Below are 8,602 nucleotides of genomic sequence, written 5' to 3'. Positions count from 1 at the left end.
TGCGGTTGCACTAACAATTATCACAAAAGAATAAGTGCCTATTGAGAAATGAGATTAATTTTTAAGAAATTTTCAACTTTTGTTAGTTAAGATATCCTAATATGAATATAAGTTTTTGGAGTCAAAAGTCCGCCAAAAACTTCACTTCTTCGACCATATATGCCATTTAAGAATGATACTAACCCGATACTTCTTAAATTATCTCTTAGCGATAGGCGAGTTTGGCGAGCATAAGATAGTATAAGAAAATGGACAACAATGTATGGTTATGTTTTAGAGTTGCCTCTTGCAAAACAATTTGTGCATCTTCCCATGCAAATTTACTACCATCATATCCAAGAGATGCTATCATTTTCCTCAAAATAAATAAATAAATAAACATAAAAACTCAAACCAATTCTTCACTCTATATTCAAATTTTTTGAAACAGAAATTTGCATAATCTGCAAAGTCATCCTTATATATGGAAAAAATAAACAAAACATTACACAAGGTAACAATGAAAATGATAACAAGATGATATGGTAATATTTAATAAAAGTAACACAACTTATTGCGATGAGTCTGTTGCCACTCTCCCCTCAATTTTTATGTCCCGTTGCTTTTAGATCACTTTATGCATTGATGACTTGCATGCATTAAACCGTAAGCCTGGCACGCGGGGAGAGGGGGTTCAGGGGTCGTTAATTAATCAAAAAGAGCTACAACAAAAAGGCAACCAAGTTAAGATTTAAACCTCCGGTTATTGAACTAAATAATATATATATATATATATTATAAAGTGGGTAAACCACAATTGCATTAAAAAGAGAAAAAAAACAGTACAAAAATTACAAAACAGACAAATAACTCTATTAGAAGTGGAAACAAAAGCACACAACAGGAGAAACAAACACTAAGAGACGAGACAGCGCACTGAGACACATGGAGGAGGAGAGAGAGACTCCTCCAAGACACAACAGCATATCAGGAGGACAACTAGCTGGAAAACTCGTCATGCATGTCGGGATCCGGTTCCTCACGAGGGAGGCTTGAAAACTGGATACAACGCCGAACCGCAGCAATAGACTCCTCAAGCTTGTGCATCTCCCTAGCTGTTAAGATTTAAACCTCCGGTTATTGAACTACATAATATATATATATTTTATAAAGTGGGTAAACCACAATTGCATTAAAAAGAGAGAAAAACAGTGCAAAGAAGACAAAACAGACAAACAACTCTATTAGAAGTGGAAACAAAAGCACACAACAGGAGAAACAAACACTAAAAGACGAGACAGCGCACTGAGACACATGGAGGAGGAGAGAGGGACTCCTCCAAGACACAACAGCATATCAGGAGGACAACTAGCCGGAAAACTCGTCATGCATGTCGGGATCCGGTTCCTCACGAGGGAGGCTTGAAAACTGGATACAACGCCGAACCGCAGCAATAGGCTCCTCAAGCTTGTGCATCTCCCTAGCAGGAACCACTGGAATCCAAGAGAGGTACATGTAATAAATTTTCAAAAATAAAGCAGGCAAAAAAATAAACACTGAACTGAAAACACAGTAATTTCTAGCAAGCCAAATTTGCCACAAAACCACTCTAGCAACCAAAGAGCATGACAGTTTGAGACAAGGGCTAAGCTCTCGATACCACAGTCCCCATAAGTCCGAGTAGGACAAGGGGGCACGTGGGAAGGAAAAAGGGAGAGCAAGGCGGTCCCAGATGTCTCGAGCCAAAGGGCACCTGAAAAACAGGTGATCAATTGACTCAATAGCAGAGCAACATAGGAGGCAGGTTGTCGTAGAGAGTTTGTTGCAACTACGGGCAAAAAGGGTGTCAAGCGTGAGGATCTTCCTGTCCCAGGCCAACCACATGAAAGCAGCTATTTTCCGTGGCACAAACCGCTTGAAGATCACTGGTGTGATACTACATCTCAGCCCTCTGTTGATAAGGAATTTATAAAAAGACTTCACCGAGAAAGATCTATCAGAAGTTAGCTTCCAAGTTTTATGATCCGGAAGATCCCCAATCACAGAGGTGATTCTGGAGCTGAGCTCAATCAAAAGAGGATTTCTCCTCATAACAGCAGAGGGGAGTTCCAAGAGCATATCCCTAACCGTCACGAAAGGGGAAGTAGTCGACAGGAACTCCTCCCACCAACGGTAGGAACTTGCCCGTTATACCAATTATCTAACCAAAGCAACGTGGAGTTACCGTTCCCAACCGAGGAGTGAATACAGGTCTTTAAAATCCTCCAGTGACGGGAAAAGGCCTTGCCAGAAGAAGGAGCAACGGTGGTTGCGGGGTAACCAAAGGTTCCACCTAGAGTGCTGGTGGAAGTAGTTAAAAAAGATAGGGGCCGAAGCACACCAAGCTTCATTCTTCAAGACTTTCCACCACCATTTCCCCAGAAGAGCGCAATTGAATTCCTCAAGGTTAATGATACCCCAACCACCTTGGTCACGGGGAAGGCACAACCAATGCCAATTGACCAAGCGACATCTGGGTCGGTCAATGTCAGGGCCTTTCCAAAGAAAATCTCTTCTCAGCCTGTCAATACGGTTGACTACCCATTTAGGCAGACGGAAGATCGACATCCAGTATGTAGGCAAAGCAGTAAGGACAGAGTTGATGAGGGTGAACCTGCCCCTAAAAGACAGGTAATTCGCCTTCCAAGATGTAAGCCTAACTTTAACTTTGAGAATAAACTTTAACTTTGAGAATAAGAACTTCCCAGTCCTGTCTCCGCGGCCTTCTCCCAGCAATCGGGACACCCAGGTAAGTGATCGGGAGAGTGCTAGCAGCACTGTTCAGAGTGGCCAAAGCAGAAAGGTTGGGCAGAGAATTAAGACCGGCAGAAAGCAAACAGGTTTTGTTGAGGTTAATAGCCAAGCCAGAAATACCTTCGAAGATAAAAAGAATCAACTTAATAATCTTAAGGTCCTCAACCCCACCAGCCCAGAGAATAATCAGGTCATCAGCATATTGGACGTGACAAACGTTGCCAAACCTACCAAGTGGGACCCCATGCAGGATATGAGAGTCAAGAACGTGATTAAATATTACACTAAGCACGTCTGCCACAAGGACAAAGAGTAGGGGCAAAATGGGGTCCCCTTGTCGCAGACCATGTTGGTATCTGACATAACCCTCAGGAGAGCCATTGATAAGGATGGAGGCTTTGGAAGTAAAGAGCAAATTAGCGATCCAACACCTCCAACGCGGGCCAAAACCCCTTGCCTCCAAGAGTTCAAGAAGAAAATCCCAGTCCACCATATCGAAAGCTCTAGCAAAATCCACTTTCGCAATATTACCATCAAGTCTCTTTTTTTGAAGGCTAAAGATGATTTCCTCAGCCGCCCCTACTGAACTAAATAACATTCAGTTTAGAATATACTCCCTCAGTTCATTTTTACTTGTCATATTTATCTAATTCACATAAATTAAAAAGAATTAATTAAAATTAGTTAATCACCTATTTTTTATAAAAATTTTCATTACTTTCCAAAAACTACCCATATTTAAAACTCCACTAGTGAAGTATATAATTTAATATTTACTTGATTGTGATTTATTGAAAATTATATAAATACATTAAATTAAAGGGTAAATTTGAAAAAAAAAATATTTAATGCCACATAAAATTTCTAATATGACAAATAAAAAGGAAAAGAGAAAAGCTCCAAAATATGATACATAAAAAAAAAACGGAGAGAGTATTGCAGAAGAAAGGATTATCTAAAAAAACCTTTAAAATATGATTTTTCAAAATTTCTAGTAGTTCATCAATTTTTCAAAAAAATCCCACGAAGGTTATACAATTTTTGTGCACCAGAGTCCAATTGGGGGTTCGGCTAATTTCTCTTGCTTATTTAAAAATATATCAGCCTAAAATACTAATCTTATGTTGCCACTTCTTTATGTATCCTGCTTGTGATGTTGCATTATAGCCACCTCTAGCTATTATTTTGCTCCCCTATCTATCTCCATTGTGATGCCTTTGTAATTTTTTTTTTAAATATATTTGCCGTCTGTCCACTCCATTACAAATTTACAATAATTTGAATATTTTCACAATAAAATTTTATTTATATTATTGTTTATATAGAATTTTAAAAAAAATAATTAAAAAAAACAAAAAAAAGGAAAAGGATCAAATAAAAGAATATAGGAGGACCAAAATAAAAAAAATAATAAAAAAAAGGAGGTGTCACGCTTTGAATTATAGCATAAAAAAATAATAATAATAATTAAAAATTTTTAAAAAGTGAGAATATATATATTGAATTTTTTTGAGTTTATAATAAAAAAAGTGGATAAGGAAGATATTTTGAAACAAAAAAATTTGAAATTTGAAGAAAAAAAGTTTGAAAAAGCTCCCCTGTATGACGGGAGTTAGCGATTTGGTAAAAAGCAGGAGACTGAGAGAAAAAGAAGAAAGATAAAAAGAAGAAGGAGAGACTGAGAAAGAAGAGAAGAAGAAAAAGAAAGAGAAGAAGACGAAGAGAATTGGTGTGGTGATGATCGTGGTGTCATCGGAGATCTTACTCTTCCTCGTCTTTATCTCTTTTCTCTGATTCTAGGTTCCGATCTTCATTCCAAGGGGTTGAGGAGGTCACCTTCGGCTCAATTAGTTCCTCTCCCACACTTTTTTTTCTCTCTCCAAACACTACCACGAAATGAGCTAGAGGAAGCGAAGGACAAGATGGAGGACAACTTAGTGGTGGTGGTGATGACGTATATGGCTTTTGCCGCCGTCACCATCCTGGCAGAATCCAAGAAGCTTTGTTGCTGGTTCTCTTCTCCGATCCCAGATCTCGATCGCCATCCCGAGGCAGTGAAAAGATCAACGGCGAGAGACAACTATCGATCATAAAAAAAAATCATCGACTTCATCAAAAAATGTTTCCGTAAACAAAAAAAGAAGGAAAAGATCAATTGCTCCACCATTGCAAGCAAAATGATGTTCATAACCCTAACACAAATCTCGAGGCATGCTTGAGAAGCTCGTCAAGTGCTTATAGCTTGAAAAAAAGGTAGATGTTCTTATAGAATTCCATCCAAAAATATATATATACTTATACATGTTCTAGTTGCATCTATGCCATAAAAAAATGTCTGGATTTTTATTTTACATCTTCATTCATTCCCATGTTAATCCATGCCATGGTAGGGACCCGCACCTTGGATTGCTTTTTACGAACCATGCACTCCTTGATTAAGTGAGTGATTAATTGTAGATGTGGTAGCATGCTTTTATGTATCACATGCCAGCATGTTTTTCTCAATCAAAGAAAGAAGAAAAAGAGGGTTCGGTTGTGGTAAAAAAAATACATTTGTAGAAAAGTTGGACTTTTATGCAAAATCCATGGAATAAAAATGATGAAATAATGGAGGACATATATGCAAAAAAATGTGAAAATGTGTGAAAATATGAAAGCTCGAGGGTTTTAATTGCAAAAATCCATGAAAAAAATATAAAAAAATATGAAAGTTTGGGGTTTATTGGCAAAATTTGATAAAATGTGAAAAAAATGAAAAAAATTAGAGGATCTAAATGCAGAGAAAAGAAAAAGAAAGAAAGAGGGTTTTTAAGCGAAGATAAGGGGTATTTTGGTAATTTCACAAGCCCCCCCTCTTAAGCTTACCGTGATGTCCAATGTATGGCGACTGCTCTCCTTGAGAGGGCCTCCCCATTACCTCGTGATAGTCACAGAAGCGAATGGACTGTTGAAGACTCTTAAAGACCCCCTTAAGCTTACCGTGACGTCTAATGCATATCGACTGCTCTCCTTGAGAGGGTCTCTTCATTGACTCTTAACAGTCACGGAAGCGGATGGGCTATTGAAGATCCTTTTAAAACTCTCTTTGAGCTCATGGACCCGGTTTGAGGTCATTAACTCTCTTAGGAGCGATGAAAAATTCCAAAACCCTTAAAACTCTCTTTGAGCTGATGGATACTGTTTGAGGCCATCGACTCTCTTAGGAGTGATAAAAAATTCCAAAACCCTTAAAACTCTCTTTTGAGCTCATGGACCCTATTTGAGACCATTGACTCTCTTTCGAGTGATGAAAAAAATTCCAAAACCCCTTTAAAAACTCTCTTTTGAGCTCATGGGACCTTATTTGAGGCCATTGACTCTCTTTCGAGTGACGAAAAAATTCTAAAACCCTAAAAACTCTTTTGAGCCGGTGGACCCCTGTTTGAGGCCATTGACTCTCTTAGGAGTGATGAAAAAATTCCAAAACCCTTAAAACTCTTTTTGAGCTGATGGACCCTGTTTGAGGCCATTGACTCTCTTAGGAGTGATGAAAAATTCCAAAACCCTTAAAACTCTTTGAGCGCATGGACCCTGTTTGAGGCCATTGACTCTCTTTGGAGTGATAAAAAGAATCCAAAATCCCTTAAAACTCTCTTTGAGCTCAAGGACCCAATTTGAGGCCATCGACTCTCTTAGGAGTGGTATGAAAAAAATTCCAAAAACCCTTAAAACTCTTTTTGAGCTCATGGACCCCTGTTTGAGGCCATTGACTCTCTCGAGTGATGAAAAAAATTTCAAAAACCCTTAAAACTCTCTTTTGAGCTCATGGACTCTGTTTGAGGGCCATTGACTCACTTAGAAGGGATGAAAAAAATTCCAAAACCCATAAAATTCTTTTTTGAGCTCATGGACCATTTTTGAGGCCATTAACTCTCCTTAAAGTGACAAAGCAATTTCAAGACCTTCAAAAACAAAGCATTCTAAAACAAAAAAAAAGAAGAAAAAAATAAAATCAAAATCAAGGCATTAAAAAAATGATGAATCGACAGATGAGCTCAACAACCTCAAGATTACAGTGTTGAAGAGTTCACAAGTTACCAAAAGTTTCACAAGCCTGAAGGCCGAACCTTATGAAAAATCAAATCAAGTTCCAAATCAAGTTCCAAATCAAATCAAAGAATGAAAATTCAACAAATGAACCCAACAACCTCAAGGATGAAGAGTTGAAGAGTTCACAAGTTGTAAAAAGCTTCACAAGCATAAAAGCTGAAGTTCATGAAAAGCCAAACCATGTTTGCGATTCCTCAATGCAGAGAATCTATAACTTAAAGTCCAGATCAAATTCAAGACAAACTCAAAACATCCAAGATAAACGAGCTCAACAACCTCAAAGTTAAAGTGTTGAAGAGTTCACAAGTTGCAAAAACTCTCATAAGCCTGAAGCCCAAAGCTTATAAAGAAATCAAATCAAGTTTCAAATTAAATCCAAGATGCAAGTTCAAAGTCCAAGTCCCAAGTTTCAAACAAATCAACAAATGAGCTCAACAACCCTCGAGTTAAAGCGTTGAAGAGTTCACAAGTTGCAAAAAGCCTCACAAGCCTGAAGGCCGAAGCTTATAAAAAAATCAAATCAAGTTCCAAATCAAATTCAAGATGCAAAGCCGAAAAGTCCAAGTTCCAAGTTTCAAACAAGTCAACCAATGAGCTCAACAACTTCAAAGTTAAAGTGTTGAAGAGTTCACAAGTTGCAAAAAAGCTTCACAAGCATAAAAACCGAAGTTCATGAAAAGCCAAGCAAAGTTTGTGATTCATCAATGCAGAGAATCTACAACTTGAAATTCAAATCAAATACAAGATTCAAGTTCAAATGCCCAAAAAATGCAAGTTTCAAAGTTCAAGATACAAATTTCAAACAAGTCAAGAAATGAGCTCAACAACCTCAAAATTAAAATGTTGAAGAGTTCACAAATTGCAAAAAGCTTTACAAGCATGATAGGCGAAGCTCATGAAAAGTCAAACCAAGTTTGTGATTCATCAACATAGGGAATCCACAGCTTGAAATCTAAGTCAAAATCTAAGATGCAAAATCAAAGATCCAAATTTCAAACAAATCAACAAATGAGCTCAGCAACCTCAAAGTTAAAGTGTTGAAGAGTTTACAAGTTGCAAAAAAGCCTCACAAGCCTGAAAGCCGAAGCTTATAAAAAATCAAATCAATTTCCAAATCAAATCCAAGATGCAAGCTCAATGCCCAAGTTTCAAGTTTCAAATAAATCAACAAATGAGCTCAACAACCCTCAAGGATAAAAGCGTTGAGAGTTCACAAGTTGCAAAAAGTTTCACAAGCCTGAAGGCCGAAGCTTATGAAGAATCGAATCAAGTTCCAAATCAAGTCCAAGACACAAATCCAAATATCCAAGACACAACTTCACCAGTTTCTAAGTCATGTTCAAGATGCATATTTTAACCGTTGACGAAGACCAAAAGTCAACAAAAGTCAAAGCGCGATTTTCGGCGAAATAGTCGGAAGGAGATAAAAAACTACAATTATTGTTGCGTCAAGATGATTAAATTCCAAACTTCTTGTACTTTCAATGAAGTGTATGAATTCATGAATGAAATTTATTTGTCAGAATCTGTTTCTTTCTTCACACTTATTTTCTTAATCGGAGGTTCCTGTGACAATGTCCAGGGTAATTAACATTAGGGGCTTGCCCCTAATGGAAGTCATGAACCCATAATCCCTTGAAGTCTATAAAATATTAAAATTTGATTTGTGATCCATGCTTTTTAACCGGTCATATCCAAATTAAAAGCAGGGTGGAAAAAAAAGAGCCCACAATTATATTAT

Source organism: Dioscorea cayenensis, chromosome 4 (genome assembly GCF_009730915.1).
Source record: "Dioscorea cayenensis subsp. rotundata cultivar TDr96_F1 chromosome 4, TDr96_F1_v2_PseudoChromosome.rev07_lg8_w22 25.fasta, whole genome shotgun sequence".
Classification (NCBI taxonomy): domain Eukaryota; kingdom Viridiplantae; phylum Streptophyta; class Magnoliopsida; order Dioscoreales; family Dioscoreaceae; genus Dioscorea; species Dioscorea cayenensis.
Note: the sequence above shows the minus strand (reverse complement) of the source record.